A 26,091-nucleotide genomic window follows, 5' to 3' on the forward strand; every position below is an offset into this window, starting at 1 on the left:
GGGCAGGTACTTGTACTATTGTATATACCTATAACAAAGCCCAAAGTTTTTTCTCCTTCTGTATGTTGACAACATTTTCCTCATCTGTAATGCTAGTAGGTTTTATATTTGGGAGTGGGGTCTTGTGTCGGTATGTCATGGAGCAAGTGTTACTAAGTGAAATGAGAATGCCTGGTGAAATTTGACCATGCTCACCAGTCCTGAGAGAACCCCTTTTTTTTCTGCAAGTGCTGAATGCATTCCATTCGCATTATCTGAGGTGACGGGGAGAAGTAATTAAGACAAAAATAAAGAGAATCAAACCACTGTGAAAGTCTTGTAACGCCAAAGGTTGTGTTCAACAGCAGACTGAGATGACTCATATCTGTAAGCACTCTAAAATCCTTCTGCATGTTGACACAAGCCCATTGTCCTGCTGTTCGGTGTCTGTGTTCCAGTTGTCACAGAAAATGAAAGGACAATAGCTATTGTTATGTTGCAGCTGTATATTGCGACTGATTCATAGTTTCCCTTTTGGGGAGGAACACATGCTGGTCTTGCATGTTCTCATGCATTTGCAACACACACGTGTAAATCTCACATATCTGAGGATGGTAAGCCAGCATTAATGGACAGTGGGTATAAGCTGTTGTAGACAGCCTATATGAGTGTTTAAAGGTGTAAGTGAGGCAAGGTTTTTAGGCTGGAAAATCTCTTTATTAGATGAACCGACACATTTTTTTTTCTGGAGGGGTGAGGGGGAACACAACAGAAAAGCCTTTGGGAACCCAAGACCTTCTTCAGGCTGAATGCTTTCCAGCAGAACCTGAAACAGCAACTGCGTCGCCAAATGGAAATTCTGTTTTCACAACAACTTTACATTCATTGTTAAGAAGAAAAAAAAAAAAAAAAAAAAAAAAAAGCTTTTGTGGTTTTTTGTTTAACCGAAGCCCCAATATTTCAAAACAAATGTGACATCTGTCTGTCTGCCTTTCAACTGATATTTTTGTGGAGAAATCCTTTCTAGATGAACTCTAGCCTGACATAACATTGAAGTGCATGCTCTCTCTCTCTCTCGTTTACATAAATACATCTTTTATTAACTGTCGGTACAGGAACTATTCATCATGTAAGACATAAACAGCTAATAAGCAAACAAGTTGGATGCTTTGCTGGCATAAGTCAGCAGAACTCTGTGAGTTCAATGGGTCTCCATCACTTTACATCATCTCAAGGTCCAATCCAGAGACACAGGCAGGAACACGGGCCAAATCCTGACTGAATCTCCATTATATTTTCCTCAGCTGTTGCTAAAGCTGATTTGGATGACAGACAGCGGAAAGCAAGCAGGAGCAAGCCCATACACAGAGGCAGTGCATGTGAGGCTAAGTATGCAGAATATTTTCTTCATTAAGCCATTAATAAGTATGGATACAGATGAAAGGCAGGTACTTGGGGTGAAACACGTGTGGTCGTAGACACTGCTCCTCGGACTTCCTCTCTTACTGTTCATCTCTGTGTGCTAGGGTGGCAGACACACAACCGCGTGCCTTTCAATAATTCAGGATCAGTTTGCATGCATGGCCAATCCTGCTTGTCACATTTTCTCGCCCGATCACAGGTTCATCTCTCCATAAATGAAGCAAGGGCTGTAAGGAGTTGCAATATTTTTTATTAGACTGACTGATGTATTTGCAGGGGGAGGGAAGGACAAGAAGGAGAGCTCGTGTGCCTGAAATCTTTATCATTTTTTTCTAACCATATCAACTGGTCTAACAAAAGATATTACTTCTCCCAACAGCTTGTCTTGCTGATTTCCTTAGACTGCCATGACTACCTTCTGTTACTGCAATGACTTTACGTTAAGCTTGTGTGGAAGCAGAGCATTCCTACTAAGCGCACACCTCCATTGACATCTCTGTGCCACTTTACTATTATGAATGGTTATACTGCAGTTTACAGGTTTATGGGAATAAACAAGATTTGTTAATGTTTGAGTAAAGATGATTAATAATGGTTTGTCACTTCAGGATGAGTGAGAACCACTGATTTGCCCATGTAGACATGAAGATTTTAGCATCAGGGCTGTTAAAAAATGCACATTGGTAACAAAATTGAACTCAACACTGAAATAACTCAGTCTGAGTCTCAGACATGTTTTCTTAGTGTCACGTGGAATACTCCACTGATGGACACTGTTCTTTGCATTCTGAAGTAGGAGAGCTTACGTTAGAAAGCTCAATAGCTGAACCCCTTTTAACCCATGCCAAGACATTTTTTGCTTAAAAAATATGCTTTGCTTCTTCCTATTCTGCTCTGTAAATGAGAGTTTAAAAGATTTCGCCTTCACAAAGTCAAGTAATAACAGTAAGAAGTTCAATAACAAGTCAGTCTTTGCTTAAGTTACTATAGAAATGGTATGGTATTGAATGTAATGCATGTAGAGGCTTCTGAATAGTGACACAATGTGCAATATCATATGAACATATAGACATAACCTATTACAGATCTTTTGCAGGGTATGATCTCATGCTGTGCAGAAGGGAGAAGAAAATACAGCAAAGAGCCAAAGCAAAGTTGAAGGATGTTGCGAATATCACAAACACCTGACTCATGTCTGTCCTCTTCATCTTTTCTTCTCCTTTTCACTTGGTCTAGGTGGTGTGCTGAAAGAAGCCTTCCTTTCCCCTCCTCTAAGCAGCTCTTTTGCAGTCCTAAGCATTCACAAAACAGGAGACTGTCCCCACGGAGATCAGTCCTGAGAGTTTTAAGCTAATTGTGTATTTTGAAATAACAAGGTTTGAGTTCATTTCACTTGCCTTTAGGGTGCAATTGCTTTGTGTTTCCAAGCTTTCATCTACAACCGAGCGCTGGGCGTCTCCTTTAATCTCTCAATTTAAGTAGTGTGAGGCAGAGAACTCTGATTTCTGGAGTTGTGGCTCCCACTCCTTTCTCTACCTACTGTGCTAATGTTCAGCAGAAGCGAAGGTGCCAGTTACAATTTCTGTATCTGTCCCATTAGCAACTCTGAGAAATCTTTTGGATTATACTTGAGGCTTGCTATGGTTTATTCTTCTATTCCAATCCCAGCTTTTATTATATACAAACATTTATACATCCATTTAGTCTGTTTTGCTCCCCTGTCTTGCCTTGGGTTATATTTCTGACTTGGTGCTTTCCATTTTGATTGAAGTGGTGTCTAGGTGGGTCTCATCTTCTTCTTGGTTCAAAGAACAATTCATTATTTGTTTGTGTCCAGGGAATGAATGCCTCTGTACAACATGGTGCGAGACAGACGGATAAACATCCCTCCCGGCTGATTGATAGTCTTATTAAAGATTGCAGTACCTGAAATAATCCCCTGTAGCTTAATAAGGGTAAGAGCCCTTTCTCTTTTCCTCTCAGATTGGCTCTAGGGCATGCTTGGGACTCGGCTTATGCTCTGTCCAATCTTGTAGCGTTACTTAATTAGCCTTTATTGAAAGACATTAGCATTGATCAACTGTTGGACACGTTTTTATTGGGGGAGATGACCAAAGTGAACAGTTTATCTACAAAAAATGCAAATTCATTCAGTCCAAAACTGAATCAAAATTTGCAAATTTGAGTTCAGTAATCTTTTGCTATACTTGTATTGTTGCTATAATTTTATAATTGGTTTAATTGGTATGCAAGGGTTTTGAGCCCTTAGTTGCCATACATAATATGCAAAAGGAGGAAGAAATAGTGGGGACAGCTTGATTCCCTGGTTACACAATTCCTTCTTTGAGTTTCATATTTTATTTTAGTATTGAACTTCTTGCCCTCCTCTTAAAGGGCTTCTTTGCACTGTTTCCCACCCTGTGGTCCATCACCAGTCACTACTGACACTGTTAATGCATTCATCCTTGCTGTCTTCCTCCTGCTTCCCTCTTACTTTTTCCCTCTGTACCCTGTCTGCTGGAGACAACCTTCTGGACACTGTCCCCCTCGTTCCATAGATCCCTCATTGTTCCTTTTTTTTAATTTTTTTTTCCAGGCAGCTCCCAGGGACATTTATCACCTGACTGAATGTCCTTTCTAAATTAATAATTAGAGAGCAAACAAAATGTGTGCATAGCCAACACTGTGTTCAACTGTTGTAGCTTGCTGATCCAAAGGATGTGAAAATCAGCGTGCACCCCTCCTTTTTTGATCAGGGTTTGCTGCTACATTTCTGATCCTTGCTATGATTTTTTTTCTTTGTAATGTGCTGCTGCAACCCATATAATAAATTAGATTATAATCCCTGATGGGCAAGGACCTGTCTTTTTGATGTGCCTGTGCATTGTTGATCTTACAGTACATACGCGCGTTTGCACATTCTCGCCCCCTGCCTCTAGCACGCCAGCATTTAAGAATGAAATGAGAAAAGAGGTGGACAGTAATTTTTTAATTATTAGCATGCAGATGAGCCCCTTTAATTAAAGAAATGATACACGCTAAAAAAAAAGAAAGTTCCTCTGTCAGATGGCAGTCTTGTAATGGCTTTGTGTTTGTGCAATTAGGACCAAATCCTGAAGCCACCAAAGTCAATGGTGACCCTTAATGGGATTAATTCTTCATTTGTGGGGTGATGGGCTAGATGATCTAAGAGGCTTTTCGCGTCTTGTGCTTCTCCAATCTCTCTCAGGGTAAATGACACATAATGGAAAAGACAGCTGTTTTCAAATAAACTGCATTAAGCGTCCACATATAATTCTTAATGCAGGTTAAAAAAAAAATACAAAAAATAACCAACCCTGCCTCTCTGCTGCATGCGTGCCCCTCTTACAGAGCAGGTCTCTTCCGTACTGCAGATACCGTATGAACTCGTCAATACCCTGCAGGTTTCTGGGGGGTATGTATCTCTGCATTTCCCGCGATCCTCTGGGAAAACTCTGCAGCGAGCTCTAATCAAATTGAACCGCTGTCAAGACTTCCTGTGAAGCTTCGAGGAAACATTTCTGAATATTAGAGGTAAAGGAGAGGAGAGTAAAGGCTGGGGGAGGGAGGCAGGACAGTTTTAGAGCTTAAGTGGATTACATAGCTCCATAACCCAGTTATGGGTCCATGGACTCGAGTGAGCTGTTTTTTCCCCTCCTCTGGCTGTCTGCCTGTCAGATCGCTCCCCTGACAGGCAGGCGTTATTAGCCTCCCCCAGCTGCCTCTCTCAGCATTTCTTCTTTCCCAGTGCTCACATCCCCTGGCTGCTCGCCTCAGCCCTTCTGGTATCTCCAGGTTCCCCAGGGTCCTTCCTGCAGCTGCACTGGCTGCCCGCACCCACTGAGGTCTCCTCCTACCAGTGCTGGTGGCAGGTCTCTGATCCCAGGCAGCGTGCAAAGGGTGCATGGATTAGCCATGTGTCTGAAAGGTTATCCACTTCTGACTGCCCTATTTTAGATAGCTAAGAGAGATAGTTTAAAAACTGATGAACACCTGAGCTCTGGTGCGATAAATGTGGCGTGAGGGAGCAGCGACTGCTCAGCACATCCAGATCCATTCATATTTCTGCGCTGTGCAGAAATGTTGGGTGAGCACGAGTTAACCACCAGCCTGGTCGTTCAGCCTGAGCCTTGAAATTTCCTCTCAAGACTGAGGTGTGAGCCTGACATCTGCTGGGGACTGCACCACTGCTGCAGAAAAAGCCAGGCCGTCCTTTCTCAAAGCTCCTCGGCCCTCAGGAAGGCTGGTGGCTGGGGCAGCACAGAGGGGCAGAGCAGGGCTGCACCGCCAGGCTTTGGTTTTGCTGACAGCTGGATATCTGGGGCTTGCCTGGGTCTCGTCTGGCCCTCTGGGCTGTGCAGGCAGAGATGCCTCAGGAGACTTACCTGCATATGGAGGAAGCGGGGCCACGGCTTGGTGCCCACCTTCTGTGCACCTCTGTGCCTCCTTTCCATTCCCCCTTCCCACATTGCTGCTATGTTATCTCCAGATGGGACTTTTGCTGGGTCTTGCTGGAAAAGCTGGTTTCCAGGGCTGGCCATGGATAGGGGAAGCACGGAAGAGTGGCTCAAGGAGTGGCGGATGGTAGAAGCAAGTGGCCCTTGGTCTGATTAAATATGTCCAGATGCCTTCAGACAGTGCTAGAGGGTGCCGTGCTGCTGTATGGCTCTCCTAGAGGAGAATGCTCCGCTGTTGGTGGCTCGGAGCATCCCTGGGCATTGCTTGGCTGGAGCTGAGGTATTGGGTCTCCTGCTCCAAGCAGGTCACGGTGCTCCTACGCTCCTTGGGTCCTCGCAGCAGGCTGTGCAGGCTGATGATGGCACTGGAAAAATCTCCATCGCTGTTGCTCTAAAGCAACACTATCCTCATTAATCATCCTTTGGACACGGCTGGGGAGATGCATGCACAGCGCAGCTTCTGCCCTGCAACGCTGGGCATTCGCACAGCGTGAGCGAGCCCTGCACTCGTGCTGGGGGACCGGTGTGTCTGCTGGGCACAATGCAGCAGGCACCCTGGCGTGGTGGTGCGGGTCCCTAAAAAGTCCCTAAAAAGTGAGGGTTGGTCGTATTAGGGGCTGTGCACCTCTGTGACTGGAGCCGAGGTCGTAATCGGTTGGGTCTGCTTCAAAAGACTGGTCCTTAAGCAACGTGCAGGCAATATGGCAGCTTGGAAGTTTGTTGATAGCTGGCTTATCAGCGATGTCTTCGGGCTTTTTGCCAGCCCCTAAATAACTGGGAAGCGTTACTTTCTCCTAAAACTAAACCTGGCCTTTGTGCAGCTTAGTCACCGAACGTATTTGTTGCTGGCAGAAATGAGCAGATAAAACACGGATTTGAAAACCTTGAGGAGAAGAAAGAAGCTGGCAGGTCTCGTGGTTTTAGCAGGGATCGTATGACAGAGCTTTTTTTCTTTTCGTGAAGATTCATATTCTGGAGGAACATGACTAGTCAAGGATCTTGGGTTTTATTAATATTTTTAGAGCAAGTTTTTAGAGCTTTTGGCATGGAAGAATGCTAAGAGCTTGATGCCAGTTTAACCTAATGATTCAGAAACCATAAAGCAAATAATAATAAGCCAACACATCTATTTTTAAACCCATGATTTAAACCACTGTCATGGTTTTGATGGGGCCTGACATGTGATTTTCCAGCATTTGGGACTGGTAATAAAGCTTTTGTGTACTGATTTGAATGGAAAATCCTTTTAAAATCCTCCAGCTTGCTTGCCTTAGTCAATACTTAACCAGAACTCAGTCGCAGCAGCAAAAAATAACCAGCAGTCAGGACGTTTTCCTTGCCTCTCTCCTTCTCTTCCCACATAGAAGAAAAAACCCTGACACACAAGGGTCGTGGTTCATCCCCGTCCAAGGGCTGGGTTAGCTGAACTGCTGCACGGGAATCCCGGTGCTTGGGAATCCTGGAGCTGCCGACAGCCTCCCAGGGTGTCTGATCGTGAGACCGGAGCATCCCTCTGCAAGAGGGGTTTTCTGCAGGGCTGAGCATGGGCCACAGAGGACAGAGCTGGGCCAGGGCCACACGGCCAGCTTGGACTTGTGCTATGGTTATTTTGTGTCCCTGTAGAGTTGCCTGACACTGAAGCAGGGGGTGAGGTGGGTTTCAGAGATGAGAAGAGGGGCGCAGAGCCCCTCTGCAGGCTCCTGCTGTCCCTGCGTGGGCACACGAAATCGCTTTTCAAGTGGCTGTGGCCATGGAAGAGTGGGAGAGTGCCAGCTGGTCCCTGTGGTTTCATCTCTCATTGGGAGCTGAGTGAGGCAAACGTTTGTGGAGAGAAACCTCTGAAGGCAGGAAAGCTGGGCTGCCGTTCCTACTGCCCCCAGCCCCTTGTGCCCTTGCAGTCTGAGTCCAGATGTGGACCTTGGTGTGAGACAACCTCTTTTGCTGCTCCTAGACACAACCCAACTTTTTCCAGCTTGTCGAAAGGCCCTGGGACCACCTGGAGGAGCAGCAGGGCTCTGAGCGAGCCAGACCCATCTCGGTGCTGCGGTGAGGCACTTAGCTTTCTGGCCAGCGGGCATGCTGTTATTCCTCTAATACAGAGGAGTAAACACATGAGGAATATGTTTGAAAAAACAGGTGACTCATACATGAGAATAGCCTAATTCTGTCATTAGCAGAGGGTAATTTGCCATGTGTTTGTATCAATATTACACAGGTCTGGCACAAGGCTTCCCTCCCTTTGGGCTGCGCGTGCGGTCGCAGCTGCCTGAAGCAGGGCAGCAGGGGAGGGGGCGCAGCCTGCCGCTGCCCCCGCCTCTCCTCTTCGCCTGGAGAAGAGAACAGGGAAAAACCTGCTGCTTGGCCCTAAATCTGCTGGGAACTGACCTGAGACTTTGGGCAGAGCTCAGCTTCTTCCTCCTCCTATTAAAAAGTAAGAAGATGGTGTTTTATAGATCCATTATGGCAGCGCGTATGTGCTGATCCGGAGGGAACGGCACGAAGAGCCTTGTGGGTTACTGCTGGGCACAGCGCTGTCAGCAGAAAGAGCACTTGAAATGAAATCTTGGAGAAAGAATGAATTGTGAACGGCCTTGGGTCAACATAATAGGTGTGTTCACTCTGAGGACTAATGATAACAGTTCAATGAAAAAAAAAAACACACCTCCTTATCTAGAAGACATCTCCCACCACTGCCCTGCTGAAGGGAAGCTGATACATGAAGTTTTTTTTTCTGAAATGACTTAGGAGTCTCAGATACATTTTAAAAATCTACTTATAAAAATCTCTTCATAGAGATTTTTTTTTTCCGTAGTTTTTGAGGCAGAGATTTCGGTTTGGGTCTGGTTTAAATCAGACCTAAACCCAGGTACCAGCACATTCCCAGAAAATACCAGCTCTACAGCCCGTGGCATGCACACCATCTATTAATGATAAAATGAATGGACTGAATGTGAAGAAGCAGGATGGGGAAGGACTGCAAACTCCTACACCAAGCCCAGGTCGAGCCCTGCCAGCGTGACCGCAGAAACAGAAGGGACAGCACACTTCCCTGCTCAGTTTGGCGGCAGCATGGTACTGCTGCTGGGGTCAAGAAGGGGGCATTGTCTTTTCATCATCACTCTACCTCTCTGATTGTAAAGAAAAATATATATATATATATTTTTGGAGACAGGAGAGCAGGGCAAGCTTTACCTTGGCAATATTTTTCAGAAGGACGATCCCATTGTTTCTGGCAAAAGCAATTGGCAATTTCCACCCTGCTTTGTTTGGTCCACAGCAGTGAGAAAACTCGCACAGAAATGGTGTGGAAGATGGAAATCCCCCGGCGCCTTGGCGGCTGCCGCTGCCACGTTGCTTCTTCCTAAAGCTTGTCTTGAGGAAAGCCAGCTGCAGTCTTTCAAGGACCGTAAAGACCCGCTTCCTATCCATTTAGGTAGCAATTGTGATTGCGTGTAACCACTCATCCATTTTCAAAGTCCCAAGTGGGAAGGGAGTCTTCCTGCTTGTAGGTGAGTGTTTGCCGCTGGTCTCTCCCATCAGCCTCTGATCTGCAGCGGATATGGCTTTGTCACTGCCCCGTTAATTTAGTTACCATGATATAAAAATATTTCAAAAGACTGGCTCACTCAAATTGCAATAGCTCCAGGCAAGCAGGCTGCCAGCAGGGAGCTGCGTTACGGCTCAGCTTGAAAGAGCTCAGAGGTAAAGGCAGGTTCAGCGGTGACAAACAGGGAGCAACAAGCACCTCGCTCTGCCTCATGGCTCCCAAAGCCCCATGTTTTTGCTAAACAACAACAAAAAAAGCTTTTCCAGTGGAGTGGGTTTGTCTGGGCTGTTTAGGGTGGTGTGAGTCATGGAAAAGAAATGACACCAGAAGTGCCAGCGTCACAAAGCCCTGTCCTGTGGAAAGCAGCATGCCTCCTGCTCGCTGGCACGCCCTGGGCTGTGCTTGTCCCAGTGGCTTAGGATGAAATCAGAGATGACCTGGCACAGTCCCAGGCGTTAGGGACCCACGTTAGGGTCTCTGGCATCTCCAGGTCAGACGGTGTCTCCTTTCCTGGGAGCTGGTGGTGGCCGGAGGACGCAGGGAGTCCTTTGTCAGGGTTTGCCAACAGGTGCCTGCTTGAACAAGGGCTGGAGGGCTGCAGGGCCATGCAGGTTCTCCTGCCAGCCTGTCAAGCTGGTGTGAGACCCCACGTATCCAGCAGCCCTCGTCAAGCAAAACTATGCCTCCTCTGCCCTTCAAATATCTGCGCATTTTTCAGCAAGCACTCCCTAGTGTTAAGGTGCCATGCGGGGTAGTTTGTGAGCAAGAATGGCAAGTGAGCCAAAGTCCCAGCACCTAGAGGTGCTTAATGCCTTGCACGGGGTAAGGAACTTGAGATTCCCATGCATTTTCTGTGGGAGATGTGTTGCCAGCATCTCAGACAGTCCTGCTTTGGACATTTTTGGGAAGAGAACTGGAAAGTGGACATGCTGGGGATGCTTTCCTCCCCCCCCCCCCACTGCAGGCCAGAGGCCATGCTCTCTGCACCTAAGTCCCCACACGAAAATATGGTGGTGCTAAAAGCTTTGCATGCGTCTCCAGTGTGCCTCGTTGCATTGCGTGTGTGAGCCTGAGCCTCCAGCTGGTGCAGCAGTGACACCACCGCGCCGTGCAAAATGCAGAGCCATGCTCCACACGGACATGTGTGTCTGACTTCATGGGCAGGGCACATGTGGAGGAGGTCTGGCCTGGCACACAGACCCCCTGCTACGTGCGGTCTGGTAGGCGCAGGACCCGGGGCACCTGCCTTCGGACAGTGCGGACATCTTGACCACAAAGGCAGCGCCTGGTCCTTCCCCACAGAGGAGGAGAGAGAAAGGAGCAATTTCAGACTCCGCAGCGAGTGCGTGCCTAGTGCACGTATTGGTAACAGCATCGTGCTGGGGGCTCGGTGTGCTCTTCCTGTTGCTCATTTGCTGGCGAGTGTGAAATGCAAATCCCTCGGGGGCTTCTGTCTCCGCTCAATATTCACAGGAGCATGAAGGCTCCTGTGAGGAGGGGAGGGCGAGAGCCGGCAGACAGCAGAGAGCTTTGTCTCCTCCTTTGTCTGGAGTTTACAGGTTAAAAAATCTGCTTGTTCCTGAGGCTTTGCAGGGAGTCCCAGGGCTGTGGCACCAGGGCTGCGGCTCCATCCAGCCTGGCAGACGCGGGCGAGGCGGCACGGTGCGGTGGTTTTACCCGCAGGAATGGCATGGAGCGGGTTTGCCCCAGAGGGTTGGGTGCCCATCCCTGCCCTGTGATGGTTGCAGCCCAAACCCGGCAGCTTTCTGGAAATGGCAATGAGACACTTGTTGCCATGGAGATCCCTAATACTTCTGACTCAGATGTAGCGTTGCTGTGGCAACTGCATCCGAAGCCCTCGGGAGGCAGCGCCGGCGCTATTTATTTTTCTCTCGTAGCAGAAAAGGGCTCCGAGAGCCCCATTGCGCTCCCTCATCGCTGCAGCGCGGTGACGAAGGCTGTCTCGTTGTTCTCCCACTGACCGATGGTTTTGATCCTTCACCAAAAGGGTCTGCTACTCAGCAGGGTAAAAACGCTCCGGAGCACCTCGCTACGGGCGCATCGCCTGCACCGTAAGGCGTTCCCAGCCTCTGCCTTGTAGTGGCTCACCAGAAAAGAAATATATATATATATACACATATTTATTTTTCACAAGGAGCAAGCAGTGGCATTGCTTCCTAGGTAGGAACCAGCTCCTTCCATCTCAGGAGCTCAAGGCTAGACCCAGCTGGGGTGTGCGCACATGGTTTTAGGAGGACGAGTTTCCGCAGCTGGGAAAGGAGAGACAAAGGGAGCGGAGTGCGAGGGGTGGGTGTGCCTGGGAGAAAAAGACAGGCTCTGTGTGCAGAAAGCGTGGCCGTGGGCACGGCTGCGGCTGTGAATGGGAGCGGAGCTGCCGGGAGAGGGGAGAGGCAGAGCAGAGGGTGGGTGTGCCGCGTGTGCCACGGGAGCAGGGATGCTCGGCGGCTGGCGTGAGCGCTTTTGTGTGCGACAGAGAGCACGGGCACGGGGAGAGCAGGTTCACGTCATGCGGATATGCTCGCACACTCATTCAGTCCGCTCCTCTGTCATCTTTGGGTAGTACAAAGAGAGCCACCGGTACACGTAATGCCTGAAAGGCACTCGAGTCCCTACAGGGCTGATAAGCTCGGGCGCGGGGGATGTATGCTAAGTCTGCTGTTACAAATCTTGCTGTTGCAGACTTCAGCAGCGCTGAATAAGCCAGCCAAAACCATTTCACAATATCCTCCTTGGGCAGAGGCAGGTGAGAATGAGGAGGCATGTGAAGTCTCCACGTGGGCTCCTTTGGACGTACGCCCCAGCCAAAGCCCCAGCCCTGAGAGCCCTGGGCATGGCTCCCAGGGGATGTGGTCAGTGTTTTTCCTGAGTCAAACACCTGACGGCTCAGTCAGGCAGCAGGAGTCACCAGAGAGATGGATAAAGCTGCCCTGATGTCCCAGGAGGTTCATAAACTTTCTCTATGGTTTTTCAAGCTTGGCAAAGAATCACACCAGCCTCTCTAGTGCCTGACATCCTGGCTCTTTCAGCCACCATCTTGCACTGGTAGGGCATGGCAGGATGCCCCAGAGCAGACCTTCAGACAAATTGGAGTGACTGGAAGGATGAAAAACATGAGGAAATCACCATCAAGGTGGGAGATAATTTTTACTGCTGGTAAGGTGTTGGCGTGGCTGCTGGGAGGGATGTGAAAGCAGCAAATGCAAAAGAAAGAAGGATAGTGCTGAAGAAATCAGCCACTTTCCGCAATGGGGAAGGGTTGAGGGTGGCTGCCAAGTGTCAGGTTCAGACGACGTGAGCACAGAAGCCTTTTTAGCAAAAGTAAGTAACACAAATAGTGGAGAGTATAGCCCCAAGATTTTGGGGGTGGAGCCTGATGAATATGAGACAACCTTAAAGAGGTGCTGGGGAACAAACACATGAGAATGAAGATCATGGGAAGGTCCAGGATAGAGAAAGATATTTCAGAGTCCCTGGAATGGGGCCATGTGCATGCATGAAGGTCTTATGCAGATTAGGTTAAAAGGGGGAAAAAAAGCAGAATGAAGGTCTGAGCTGTGAGGGTTCCAGCAGAGAGAAGCTATCAGGAAGGGAATGAACAGCAGCACCTGGGGCAGCAGCATGGTTTCAGGGAGAAACTAGGTGTGAGTCAGGAAATACCCAGTGTAAGATTTCTGGATGAGGATGGAAAGGGAGGAAAACCAGATGGAGGGGCTCTAGGAGTGAGTCTGAGGAGCTCAGGAGCTTAATAGCTGCTTGTTCAAAGAGTTTAGGGAGGCGCAGAGATGGGAAGGTAATTGAAGAGACATGGTCAAAGGAAAGTTTTAAACATGTGCAATGACATGCTTGGTATGCAGGGAGAAATTCATCCCTAGTGTACGCCTAATGAAATCAGTAGCTTTGGCTTTAGCTCTATCTGTTAATTCCACATGACAGAGGAAGAAGGAAGGGAATTGTTTGTTTTTCACAAAGCGATGATATCAAACAGCTTTGAGTGCTCTTTTTTTACCCATCAAAAAATATAACCCAAAATATTACAATGATATGTTTTTTTTCTCTTCCTTCGCTCTGCACTCTGCCTGCTTCCTTAGAGGAAACCTCTCCCTGCTCATCATCAGGTGTGCTTGTGATGGGATACAGCAACGCCTGCACTGGACCTGTGCTGTCACACGTGGACCTTTGTCACATACGGCGGGCACAGTAGTACCTCTGCCCTGTCACTGCACACGTACTGGCCGCAGAGCTGGGGCCCTGTGTGGTGAGGTGCCTACATCTTGCCACCACCCCTACAGTACAAACTGGGGCTGGATGGGGTTCTTCATTGCCCCTGGGAAACCGCAGCTCCCTCCTCCACACATGCTGGTTCTTGTGTAGGATATGGCTTTAAACTAAAAGGGAGTAGATTCAAGATATAAGAAAGAAATTCTTTACTCAGAGGGTGGTGAGGCACTGGCACAGGCTGCTGAGAGAAGCTGTGGATGCCCCATCCCTGGCGATGTTCAAGGCCAGGCTGGATGGGGCTTTGGGCAACCTGGTCTGGTGGTTGGAAGTAGATGAACCCTTAAGGTCCCTTCCAACCCGAACCATTCTGTGATTCTATGATTTTGTCTCTGACACCTGCTGGAATCAAAGTGAGGGGCAAGTGGGATCATGCTGGGGGAGCAAAGGCTGCTGGAAGTCCCTTGGAGCTAAAACTAAATGAAATCTAAGACTAAATATTGCAGCATTTTAATCCCTGCTTTGGCATGATTAATTACAGACTTTGCTGAGCACAATTTCTTGCTCAAGACATGCAGAAATAGAAAAGTAAAGCTGAACTACTATGGCCTTTTTATTGTTATTTGTTTTGTTTGTTTGTTCTGACAGAAAATTAGGGGAATTGGAGGGGGCAACCCAATTAATGTATTGTTTATTTAACCTGACATGATCTAAGCTGCTACCCTCTGCTCTCTGCGCTCCCATCTAAGCCAAGTGAGAACACCTCTGTAAGGACTTTGTTGGCAGGAAAGACTTTGCCTCCTTGTTTGTCTTTGGGACAGTTCAGTCTCTCTCACAGAGCAGCATTTTTATTAAACAAGAATTACTGTGAAGTAGCTGCACATGAAAAAAAGATTTTTTTTTGTTGAAACACTGCACTAGGGATCTCCGGCAACTACCAGGTGCATCACAAGTATTTCAAAGAGAAAAACATGCACATGCTGGGAGAGTGCTTGGAGGCTGGCTGGGGAGAAGGGAAGAAGAGACTGAAATACTGCAGCTGTCTTACCTGTTGTTTCTTACACGTAAAAGAAATGTTGTGGTATTGCCATGCAGGTTCAGCTTGACCTGAGCTGCAGACCTTCTAGCAGTGTTTGAATTCATCAGAGAGGAAAAATGGGCAACATTGGTAAGGGCAAGAGGGTGGGAGGGTGCATGCGTGCTGGGGGGGTGGAAGGGGAGAGGGAGGTTGTAGGGCAAAGAGCAAGGGAATGAGGGGTGCAAAGGAGAAAAGAGGGCAGTTGTGTGGCCTGAATGTTAAACAGAGTCTTGGGACAATATCCGCCTACTCTTGTTGATGAAAATTTTGTTTTTGTTGCTGTTGTTGTTGATTTTTAACAGAACCCTTTATTCACAATAAAACTCCCCCTAAAGCAAACAAACAAACAAACAAAAAAGTACAACCAGGCAGTCAGAAACCTTGATACTTCCTGTTCCATGTGCAGCTGAGCTTTCTTGCTTTGAGGAATTACACTGTAGTGAGAGGTCAAAGCACAAGAGCCATGAAGGTTTTGTTATTTTTTTCTCCTCGTGCTTCTTAAGCAGTGATGCCCATGAGATTAGTATTTACCTTGATTTAATGTCTCATCAGAAGCATGACATCCCCAGAAACCCTGCTGCGGTGCTACTAAATGAAGCATGCCTTGTTTCCTCAGCTGGGATTTAAACCTCTGCCCTTAGAGACCTGAGGGGTGGGGAAGAAGGATGGGGAGAGAGTGATAGATATTGACCCACCTAGCATGTAGGCTAAATTAAATAACCAGGCTTTATTTTTTAACCTATTTAAAACAGTTACCGTTCTCTGCACAATTGATGTTTGTGTTTGTGGAGGTTACCGAGGTGGCAGCTGCTGCAGCGTGAGCTTCCCCTGCTCTGTACCTTTCCCCTGACTAACATGCTGTGGGTGACCTTCGTGTGTAAGGACAGCCACTGTCTTAAGGAAAGAGAGAGAGAGAGAAAAGCATTTTTTCTGCCAGTTAATTGAATCCAGGCCTTCCTTTCAAGGTGGGCAGGGAAAGCTTTATTTTCCTCGAGCAGCAGGGAAACAGTTGCTTGCGGGGGAACTGAGGAAATGAAACCTTCTAAAGTCTCTTCACTAAAGATGTCAAACTGAATTTGAAGTGCATCCACTCTTAAACCAGAACTGACCATGGTCTACAGAAGTGCTCTACTGATTTTAGTACAGTACTGCTTTATACTAAGCAGCAATATGGCTTAGTGTCTATCTAGTTGGATGACCAGTTTCTCGTTGTATCCTATATTTTCCTCTTTCCTGCTCTTTTCAGCACATCTGCCCCATACTGAGTCCCTAAGAAATATGACTCATTATAAAACCCTCCTTTGATGGCCTGTTGTGACAACTCTTTGAACTTTTGTGCTGGGAGAGCACAATGCACAGGACAGAATTATGGGCAGCTAAATTGCCTCATTAAGAGAATATTATCGGGTCCTATTTGGTCTTTTCCTATCAAGCACTTTTGAATACTTTATCCAAGACAGTTTTATGTTACAGGATATCCCCCCATCTCCCCTGAGAGACTTTCCCTTTGCTCTTTCCTCTTCATGTCTGTGCTCTTACAAGGACTGGATCCTACCATGATGTGGAGAGGGTGCATCATAGCTATTCCCTTGCCACAGGTTATCCAAGAAGAGCTATCAGGGGAGGATTGTCAACAGTCCTTCACTCCCAGTACAGTCATATTCTTCTGCACCAGAACTTCCAGTGTCTGCAGATTCCAAAAAACATCTTTCTACTTACAGCTAAAATTGTAGTATTGTTTTTTGTTTTTAATCTCATAGATGTGTGTCCCCCACAGTGTTTAGTTTGGTTTAGCATTGCACCTCCAGCTAGAACCCACAGGATCGTCATGATTCCACTACTTAGTCCTTTGCTACAGTGACTTGCCCCACTGAAATCTTGCAAGCTGTACCTTTACTGTCCTGACTATTGCACATTTCTGTCTTATGGAGTCCCAGCTATGCAGACTTTTCAGAAACAGTATGCTAACACTTCACAAGTATTCTGAAATCTTCTCTTACTTACGGTTCTGTGCTTGTGGTTCAGAATTGCCCCTGTAGCTTCAAGAGCCTTTTTCACAATAGTCCTGTCATTCTCTGACTCAGGCCTCTTCCTTGGCCCTTACTCACACCTTTCTGCAGCTAGCAGTGCCCTACAAGCATGTGCTGTTTCACCCATTGCAATCCTTTACTGACCCCTACATGATGGTTTGCCTTTTAACACCACCTTAGCCTGTAGGACAGCAGCTTACCCCAGACCAGAAACGTGTGTGTGCTTGTGTGCTTCTGACCTAATTGGGAAGACTTTCATTTACAACTTTGCATGTTCCCTGCAGTGTGCCCTGCAGTACTGCTTAACATCACCCCACCAGGCTGGGAGCTCTGCTGGCTTGCCTGCATCGAGGAAGCCACCAACTGTGCTTGCAGGAAAGGTGCCTCAGCTGCAGGAGCTGGGGTGGGAGATGGGGGGTGTTTTACCGCATGAGGTGACACAGGGTTTTAATTTTCCCTGGCACTGTGTTTCTCAATGCACACTGAAATTGTACTGCCTGGATTAGGTTCTGCTGCTTCCCTCCAGCCCAAAAGCCATGTTTGACCCCTGGTCAGCTCGAAAATCATGCTTTTGTGCTGTTTGCTGAAACACACACAGTAACCTATGGCGAGGATAAGAATCAGATCCTCAGCCAGGGTAAATTGCTTCAGCTTCAGCAGAGTCAGTAAAGCTAATCCATTTTCTTCCAGCTGAGATTCGGGGAGCATGGATTAACTATACTGTCTGGAGTCAGCCTTGATTACAAATCCAGGCATAATGAAGGATGTGGCTTCACTCACCCCGTTGTTCTGCAACGTTTTGAGCGTCTCCTTCGTGCAGCGGGGCTTTGAGGCTCATATCTCCTGCCGTCCTACAGTGTGTGGTAGAACAACCTGGCCGCTCATTCACGAAGAGGACAAAAGACACAAGGGGAAAGGACTTTCTGTTCCAGTGCTGAAACACAAGGCAAGGCAGTCTGAATCCACGGAGACCCTCTGATTGATGTGACAGGGAGGGCATGACAAGCCTGCTGATGTGCGAACAGCATTTTACTCCAGCTGATCTTGCCAAAAAAAATAAAACACCCATGACAAAAACTAAACTAGCTGGCTTACTTAGAGCATAAATGTCCAGGAATGGAGAACTGCCACCTGGTGTGAGTTATGAAGCCCTGTCTTCCGCTGTGAAGATGACCATGACAAATAGTGGCAGGTTGGGCCCAGGGCACCCTGTGCTCTGGTCTAGGCAGAGTTGGCTTTGCCCATCTCTGAAGGGCTGCCACCCTGCAATCTGCAGTTCAGCCCTAACTGCAGGCCATGAGATGAAGGGTACACGTGTGAGCCTGCACATATATGAACAAGTGTATGGCTTCTTGTATACAGCTTGAAGTAGCAGGGACTGGGGTTTCCATAAGGAAATCTGAATTTTCCTTGTCAGTTTTACCACACAAGAATTTTGCTTGGACTGGGAGGGGAGGTCATGCTGCATTTTGGTGGTAGGCCACGATAGCTGGAGGAAAGCCTGGCCATTTACCTCTGTGTAGGAGGAGTACAAAGCATTCATTCCATGTCTTGTTCCTCAAGCCTTATGGCAGCTGTCTCCTGCACCACCCCATGCCACCAGGGCTCATGGTGTGAGGGGGCAAGGCAACTGCTGGACATGCAGTTTTCTGTCATCATCTTCTCCAGATTCCTCTGGCTTTTCCTCATCATTCCCATGCTAAACCGTAAAACTAGTAAGGCAGACCATGGTGTCCATACTGGCTTAGATTGTGATCTGTCTTCTGCCTGATTCAGAATAAGGCTTCCCCCCCCGAGCTGGAGGAAAGCAAGAGTACCAAAAGTTCTTGTTGTCACACAGTTTTGTCACATGAGGACCAAGTAACAAAATATTCATTTCCTCCTTCTCAGTATGTGAGAGTGAACTGGGAGAGCCAAAACTGGAAAGACTGGCAGTGGCCTAGTTTGGAGGATTACGGCCTGGTGGCTCAGCCATGTTCTTCAGGAGTAGGAATGATGCGGGTTCAAACTCCTCATGTTGGGACTGAACTCATCTCCATGCTGACACTAACAGCCTCTTTCCTCTCCTTAGTCTCATTTCATGTGAAATTATTTGGCAAATTCAGCTTGAATTCACCAAACATTTTGGTGTCCCAGAAAGTGCAGCTCACAGGAAACAAATGATGCAGCAGAATCAGAGAAAAAAATTCACCTGTCTCATTGCTGTCACACTTGCTTTAACTCAGCTCCTAATGGATCTGCAGCAAATTCTTCCTGTCTGTGACAAGCTTAGACGTAAAACAAAAACTGCCATCTGCCTTAGGAATCCTGAGGTAGTTTTTGTAGGGTTTTCCCTAATTTCACCAATGTCAGACAAGGACTTCTTGGTGACCTCGGCAGCCCTCATGAGGGCAGAGCGAGGAGCAGCAGCGGGCCATTTAAATTGGGCGTAGCCGCCATTTTACAGTCACTCGCTGAGGTGATCTGCTTGGGAGGAGGGAAGGGGGGGAGGCACAACCTCCCCAGCAGATGCCTACCCCCAAACAGACTTCCTGAGGATCGAAAGAGCGGCCCAGACCACATGAAGTTGGCTCAGTGTCCCACCTGCATCAGAACCAGTGCCACAAAAAAGGCATGAAGGGTGTTTGTCATTGGAGACTCCTCTCTGAGAGGCACTGAGGCACACATTTGCCATCCAGACAATTTCTCCAGAGAGGTTTGCTGCCTGCCTGGGGACCATATTCATGACATTATGAGGAGGTTACCATGTGTGATGAGTCCCAAAGACTACCACCCCTTCCTACTTTTTCACATAGGATCAAGCGATGCTGCGACAAGGAAACTCCGAAATATCAAAAAGCAGTTTAAGTCCCTTGGAAAGATGTTGAAGGGATTGGGGCACAAGTGATTTTCTCCTTTGTCCTCCCAGTTGGTGACAGGGGCCTAAGAAGAAGATGAACGGATCAAGTGAGTGGTTGGCTGCAAGACTGGTGCCATGCTCAAGGTTTTGGGTTCTACAGTATTGGATGCACTTTTGAGAGACCAGGCATGCTGGCACCTGGAGGTGTTCAAGACCAGGTTGGATGATGCCCTGGGCAACCTGATCTAATGGGTGGCATCCCTGCCCATGGCAGTGGGGTTGGAAGTGAGTGGTCTTTCCCTTGATATATAAATAATCTATAGATTTTCTTCTTTGAAAACAGGAATGGTATTTCTTGGATAAAATATTCCAGTTCTGATTGCTCCAGTGACCTTTCCCTTGCTGTCTACCAACTATTTTTTGTGTCCAGTATGGCTTCAAATTCTGCAAGCAGTGGGGCTTCCATCACTTTTTATGAAAATTATTCCTCTGCCTAATAGATCCCATTCTCTGCCAGGTTACACTGAAATGGTGTTTTCATTAATTTTATGTCAATGCATTTGCTTATGACCATCTGCTTCCTGTCCTTCAATACTCAAAACCATTGCACTGTTTGTGCTTCCATCCTTGAGGTTTGTTTAAATCTGTAATCCTCCCATGAAATTATCACTTGATTAAATTGTAGAGAATTACTTTTTGTTGCTTTTCTCTCTATAAGTTCTTGATCATTTTTGCTGTCCTTCTATGAATTTCTCTTTGATGCTGTCAATCTCTCTCTGGCTTTCAGCATCCAAAATACAATGCAGCATTCAAAATCCAATCCACTGTTCTAGTAGTGCCAGAAAATTGTACAAGGAAATGATCATTCCTCCAGATCAAAACATAAGTCTGTAAGCTCTGCCTTTTTTCCTTCTTGGCCACTGTACCTAGTCACCTCTTCCTCTTAAAGTGTTAACTATTTGTCCCATTTAATAAGTCCCTAGTAAGACTTGAAGATCCCTATGCATATTCTGGAAATGCCACACTGTCATAAAACAAAACAAAACAAAACAGCAACAACAACAAAAACCACGCCACCACCACCAAAAAAAACCAGACATCAGACATCATATCAGGCTATACAAGTCATGTAACATAATAGGTCATATTCTGCTCTGAGCAGGTAAAGCCTAGCTGAAACACTGCCTCCAGTTTTGCATGCTGCACGTGAAGATATATGCAGGCTATCTGGTGAGGACAGCAGAAAAGAGGAATAAAAACGATCTGTGGTCTAGAAAACACAACCTGTGAGGGAAGACTGAAAGATTTGTGGTTGTTGGAGCTAAAGAAGAGAAGACTGTGGCTAGAGAGAAGGAATAGCAAAACATAGATCTTAAAATATATAGGAAAATGCTACTAAGAGAAGGAGTAAACTAGTTTCTTCTTTTCCAGTGAGGATAAAACAAGAAGTATTGATCTTAAATTTCAGTAAAGGAAGCCTAGGCTAAATACTAGAACAAATTTTAAGGCTAAAGAAAGTGCATATGAGGTCAGGAATAGATGGCCTAGGGAAACTGTGGGAATTGCCAGCATTGGATATTTTTTAGGATGGGTAAAACAATTGTCTATTAGGTGGAGTTTATACAAATAGTGGTCCTGACCTGACAAGCTGTATTTTCTGTGGCTCTGAGGGCAAAAAAATGACTACAGGTAGCTGACATTTTCAAACAGCTCCCTTCCTTTAAGTAGATTCTGTGTGTGTGTATGTGTATGTGAGTGCATGTGGATGCTGCTGGTGTTTGTGTGAGAGAAGCTTGCAGATAACACCCAGAGAATGTTGTTTAATTCCCTTTTCCAACAAACAATTGCCTTATACTATTTATTTTAACCTTAGGTTACCGGGAGAGAAGTGATAAGGGAGAATAAGCTGAGCTCCACAGGCTAAGGTTTGTATTGCTTGTTCAGCACATCTGATCATAGCTCTTCCTGCATCACACCTGAAATTAGGTATGGGATTATCCCAGAATGGTAAATATTGTATACTTGTTGGGCTGATCCGTGAATAGAGATGGACAGAGATGCTTACTGCTCGGCCCTCAGCTCAGCTTACTTGGCCTCAGAGCCAACTGAAACATTTGCCACATCCTTCTTGTTATATACTCATGTGGGATGTGTCCTGCTCACCCTGCCTTTCCCAGTCTAGCTGCATGCCTCTCCCCTTGGCTCTCGGTGAGCATCATCTGGTGCAAGTGAAGAGCATGCTGGAGCTGAAAGGAGACACAAGGCAAAGACAAAGATCCTTGCGGCCTTTGACTTCAAAGAATACTATAGAGGAAAGAGGTGCTTTTGATTTGTAACTACCAGAGAGTGGCTGGCACCAGTATCTCTCATGATAGAGACACCCTTGGATCCTGGGCTCCTTCAGGGCGTAGGTAGCCTGCCAAAGTGGGTTAAAGAAGCAGGTATCAACCCACAAGGGCTGCCAAGAATTGCAATGAACTAGTCCAGCAATGAGGAGCTAGATATTCTGAAGGGTATCCTGACTACACCCTTTCATTATGTCCACATTTCTTGGGCCTGGCTTTGATTTAGTGCTTAAGTGAGCTCCTGGGTTTGGGGTGAGTGTGTCCAGTCAAGGGGCTTTCTGCACCTACTGGGAGAGATGTGCCCAGTGGTGAGCCAGGGCCCTTTCTGCCTTCTCACAAATGGCATGGAGTGTGGTTGCTTTCTGGTATGAGAACAGGGGAGCAGTGAATTACACTACAAGCTGAAACACTCAAAGTCTTCTTCAAATGCATCATTCATGTGTGGAGATCTTAGCTGCAGATGTTGTGGATGCGATATGCTTTCTTACATGGGCTTAACTGGGGTCTGGACTGGTTTAGGGAAAGGGAATCTGCTGAGGTCAATAAAGATATCAATGGATCAAGAAATCTCAATCCTGCTGGAGATGTCAGAGTATTCTGGATGTTACAGATATACATGTGACTTGTGCTCTCTTAAGAAGAAGCACTCTCCAAGTATTTTCTTCCATTTACCGCTGGATGCATGTTCCTGGCTAGATGAACCATTTTTGTAACCCAGGAAAGCTGAGTAAGTTCTTATGTCAGCCTGATCTGTAATTATTTTATTGGAAATGCTGAGATAATTTAATACTTTGGGTAAAAATTGACACTATTGGGTTTAGCCAAGTGAAAGCTTCAACAAAGATTTCTAAACAGGGGCTGCAAATGTCTGCTCCCAATACAAAACCCCACATGTAAAATGTGTTAAAATTCTTATCCACAACTCAGCTAGTCTTTGGTGATTTTAATCTTTTCAGTTGTTACAGGCAGCAGTTTATAAAAGGTGTCTTCACAATATATTACAAATCCCACTGTGGGCTATTGCAAGAGTAGGGAAAAGTATGTTAATTCATAGTAGTAAGTTCAGGATCACACAAGCACATGCTTCCTTTTTGAGGATGCCAGTTGTACATGTAGCTGCAAGAGACTCACTAAGAGCTGTTTTTCACTGAACATTGTTTCCTGCCCCGACAGATAGCGTTGTTGAAGACCTTTGCACTTGCTAGTGACAACCAGGTGTGAACAGAGCTGACAGAAGACTTGGATAGTGCTTGACCCTCTTCTGAAGTGTGATTAGACAATATCCAGCCAAAATAGGACATTGCCTATATCTGTAGGGCAGTTTAATCTTTTCTTGAACTCTAAAAAGTTCCTTAAAGGCCTATATAAAAATCTCCAGCTCTCTTTAAAATTGGAGCCTGGTCCTTAAAAACTGACTGCCAACATACGGCCAATGCTCCATAAGACCTGATGCTCCACATAAAATTGTGGGGCTACAGAAAGCAGGCAGCACTAATGTTGGTAGGAAGAGTGTCTTCAGACTGGGCTTTGCCTACTTTGGGACAAAGTTTTTCAGATGCAGCTTTGTATCTCGGGCAAATAGCTCTTGCCAAGCTGTTTCTCAGAAGGTGAGAATCAAGCTGTTCCCTTCCTGACCCCCTCAGCTATCTCCCTTCAAGTCAAGGCTGGCAAAGGCAGTGACCTAAAACACTCACAAACAGCATAGTTTTGCATCAGTTGGATCCATGCTGTGCAATATTACACATAAGAGTTTTCAGTATTTATTTCATTTTTATGTGGTATTATTTATCTTTGTATTTGATCTCCTGATCTTTTTAAATACACACCGTTAAAAGCTGGGTTAAGGTGCAGGTCTGTGATGTGTGATCCCAAGGCATGCTCCTGTAGACAAAACCACTTTGCTGTTAGTCTTGCATACAGCACTGCTGGGAACTGAGGGAGTGCACGTGTGCTTCTTAGCTGGTCTGATTGTTCACTGTTCTGTGTGAGCACAGTGCATAGATGTAATAACCAGCTTACTGTGCTTGAAGGTCTGGGATCTGTCAGGGTGCTGAAAATTTCTGGAGTGATTATCTGTAGCAGCCAATAAGCATATATATATTTTTCTGCAAACTCTTGTTCTCCCTGAATCCCCATGTCTAGCGGTGCAGCTTATCACTTTTCCACTGCTGCGTATAGATATAACCTTGGACAGTATTCTGGAGCATTTTTGTTCATTTCCTCTCACCACTAAATATGACCACTTTTGCCAGCTTTCTGGAAGAAAAACTCCATTTCCAAGGGGATTTCTCAGAATTGTATGTACCTGTATCAAATTTGGACAGGTTTCTGAATGCACCAAATCCAAGCTGTACTAAACCAGGCCTGGACCTGGGGTCTGCTTTTCTGTTGCTTTTCTATGCAAGCTTATTTTAAAAAGCAGGAAAATAAAGCCTGGATAAAGATAAGCAGGAACATCTGATTCACAGCTTCTTCGCAGAATATGCAGCTATTCAATTCTTTTCCTGTGCTTTCTTGTAACACCGCAGGAACCGGACTGCTTTCATAAGCACTTGATTATATCCCACCAGCACTCTCATGCCCCATGAGGTAGTGAGTTTTCTCTTCTAGACTGATGAGAAATGAGAACTACTAGCAACGGTGGAGAAGAAGCCTCCTTAAATCTTAATCTGAGCCACTGCCTCCTAGCAGTATTCAGGAATCTTGTTTTGTCCCTGATTTCCCTACTGATCAATATCTTTCACGGCAACATTTGCTGGGGGACAGAGGAGATAAATGGGAGGAGATTGGTAAATGATTTGAGTTTTCAGCTAAGGAAGAAAGGAGCTGGACTGATGCTCACAGCAGAAATGAAGGGGGCAATAGTGAAGAGAATAGTTTGAAAATTAGGGAAGTGTTCCTCAGGGTGAGATCTCAGGGGCTGGAGAACACCTTCTCAGGCAAGGTGTAGCAAAATAAGCCCTTGGAATTGTGTTTCACAGGGTGTGAGCAGTTCTGACACTTGAAGGACCTGTACCACAGGAAAATGGGAAAGGAAGTGAGCATTGCTCTATGGCTTTTGCATACTTTCCTTGCATAGCTGTATTACCAGGAAACCCCACACTGAAAAGGATAAACAGAGGTGGCAAGATGAATGTCCGCTGGTACCTGCCTATGAAAAAAAATGACAACTATTAAGTGATTGTGCCAGTCTAGGAAAAAAATTGCTCCTAAATCCTACTACATGATCTGGGGCACAAGCACTGTTATGCGTTACTGAGATACCTCCCAGAGTACTAATTAATGAAAGTCCATGCCTAGGAACATCTTTGAGCTTTTGGATACAGATGCTGGACAAGGTATCCCATACTAATGTTATCCCGGTAATGTTATTACTATACATGCAACATGGAGAAAGAAAGTTCACACAGGCCATTACTCCAGAGTGGTTGATGCTCTCTGCAGGCTCTCACATAGCTTATTCTGGGATAACTTTTCTGTGTACTGGTATTCACAGATTCCCAGGAAAGGACTGTTGAGTATGAGCAATGAGAAGCACGTGGAAAAGCTGCAGAAATGGAGAAAAAAGCACAGTGTGTTTACAAACTAAAGCTGGCTCTGAAGAGAGGGGACCAGGGAGTTATACCGGGACAGCACAGAGCAGAACTGCTGTTGTCTTGGAAACTCAAAGAGAAAAATTAGCATACAGAAGGATTTTATTTTTCAGAGGTGATCTACAGACACGCATGCATGCACATGCACACACACACACTATATGTATATATATATTCATGTTCCTCTGCTGCTTTGCTGATGACTTTCTTGCCCAAAGCCAGTTGACATAAGAATTCATTGTGTCTAATATTAAAAGTGAGAATAGGAAAGAGAAACTTTCTGTTCAGTGTAATGAGAACTGATCTTGTGCTAGCAATTCAGAGAAACAGCTATTACATATATAAATGAATTAAAGTTAGAGATAGCAACAGTTTAGTTTTCTGCTCCCCCCAGAGAAGAAAAGGAAGGAGACCTATGTTAGATTATGAAGACGGAGAGCTGTGGGCATAGTTTAAGGGCTCCCTCATGCATCAAACTGAATTTCGAAGACAGCCAGGAAGACTCACTTCCCTCAAGTAGCTGCAATCACAGATATGATGGACA

The 26,091-nt window shown here is 46.2% G+C and overlaps 1 long non-coding RNA gene across 1 annotated transcript in view; it reads left to right on the forward strand.

Annotated features, from left to right (window-relative positions):
- The first annotated feature begins 12,431 nt into the window (after nucleotides 1-12,431).
- The window catches only part of LOC310892230, a 68,925-nt gene continuing 55,265 nt past the window's right edge, over nucleotides 12,432-26,091 (forward strand). Inside the window, exons 1-3 of the long non-coding RNA XR_014577973.1 lie at nucleotides 12,432-12,577; nucleotides 14,758-14,830; nucleotides 21,483-21,534. This is a non-coding gene — a long non-coding RNA (uncharacterized lncRNA). The remainder of the gene's footprint in view (nucleotides 12,578-14,757; nucleotides 14,831-21,482; nucleotides 21,535-26,091) is intronic.

The sequence above is a fragment of the Anser anser genome (genome assembly GCF_964211835.1).
Source record: "Anser anser genome assembly, chromosome: 1".
NCBI classification, from domain to species: domain Eukaryota; kingdom Metazoa; phylum Chordata; class Aves; order Anseriformes; family Anatidae; genus Anser; species Anser anser.